The sequence below is a fragment of the Aplysia californica genome, unplaced genomic scaffold, assembly GCF_000002075.1.
Source record: "Aplysia californica isolate F4 #8 unplaced genomic scaffold, AplCal3.0 scaffold00137, whole genome shotgun sequence".
Lineage (NCBI taxonomy): Eukaryota > Metazoa > Mollusca > Gastropoda > Aplysiida > Aplysiidae > Aplysia > Aplysia californica.
In genome coordinates this window covers 188,499-190,248 of record NW_004797407.1, presented here as the reverse complement: position 1 = coordinate 190,248, position 1,750 = coordinate 188,499, and positions in this window count along the sequence as shown.

Here is a 1,750-nt window from a genome sequence, read left to right as displayed (position 1 = left end):
ATGTGCGAAATAAGGCAGGAGAAAGACAACTTAGCAACAGTTTTCCTTAGTTCAATGAAAAAGTTCCCTGTAAAACATATGATAATCATACATTTCCAGAAAGGTTATGCAATTGTCTACACGATAAACAATGTATTACGTAATATACAAAGTCATGTGACCAAATATGGCCGCCAATATGGCCGCCATTGACGAAACGCGCAACTGATTTTGACTTAAAAGTGACATAACATTAAGGGTGACCTTATTTGGGCCACAGTGTGGCCTAAATAAGCTAAACCCCCCTCCCTTACCTTATTTAGGCCACCTGTGGCCTAAATAAGCTAAACCCCCCTCCCTTACCTTATTTAGGCCATATGTGGCCCAAATAAGCACTCCCTAACATTAATGTTTTAAGTCAAAAGTGTCTCGGCGCATCTAACGAACTGTAAAAAAGCAACAATAAATCCATTTTATTATTTTTTAAAATCATATTTCACCCAGAAAAATGAATGTAGTTGGGCACGGAAAACACGAACACTGAAAACTGAAAATTATGAATAGCTCGTACAAATTGCCATTCCTTGACTGATATCTCTTCAATTTTTCATCACCTTTAGCCCTTAACCCGAATTATGGATGTATCGAAGACGTTTGTCTTCCCCCGATGTATTTAAATTATTCGTGCCTGACTTTAGTGATTTTGAATCTAATTCCCAAATGCCAACAGTCTTGAGCAAAAGTATACATTCTTTACATCGGCAAAAAGTGATGCATCCGATGAACGAGCATACAACCAAAGAACAGATGGGTTCAGAGGAAGAGAACCAGCGTCTGTGGTGTAGCGGTTAAGAGCTTCGCTTTCATAGGCAGGAGATCTAGTGTTGATTCCCAAGAGGGGAGAAAATTGTTATCTATACTCTTCAAAAAAAGAAAAGCTTAACCAAGTGCATGTGTTTTCGTGATAATAAAATATGTAAAGAGGAGGTTTTGTGCATGCTAGTTTTTTCACACCTATCTTGAACTTTTCACACAAAATTCATTGTTTACTCACAGTCACAGGTAGGCACAGCCTAAACTGTTGAATTGTGTGATAATTGAGTGTTAAAAAGCTTACAACTTGTCTACTTTTGTGAGTAGTCGAACGAAATTTGGCGTATGAGTTCATTCACTGGGTGGCTCTATAATGGCCGAAAAATTAGTTTATTAGTTCAGCGATACGCCACGCCACGACTAACGATAGAAGAGCGAAACCAGGCTATTGGACTCTTGCAAGCCGGGGAAAGTCAAACTGACTTTGCCTCACATTTCAACGTGTCACAGTCTACCATCAGCCGACTTTTTGCAAGGTTTCAACTGTCCAACTCCACTGCCGATTAACCGAAAAGTGGACGGCTAAGGGCAACAACTCGAGCCCAGGATCGCTTTATTCAGCGTCATCCCCTGCGGGATCGTTTTGAGCCTGTCTTTTCAACCGTCCAAGCGCTTCGGAATGTCATCAGAATTTCCGACCCGACAGTACGAAACCGACTCCGAGAAAGAGGGCTCGCGCATATCGACCTTTAAGGACATTGTTGACGGACCGCCATCGCCAACAGCGACGACAGTGGGCCACTCAGCGCGTCAACTGGAAGCTACAGAACTGACGGCACGTATGGTTCGGTGATGAATCCAATTTTCTCATCTCTCGACACGACAGACGACGTCGAGTTTTCCGACATCGAAAAGAGAGGTTCGCAACTGGAGGCATCTCCCCGGCCTTATCGCATGG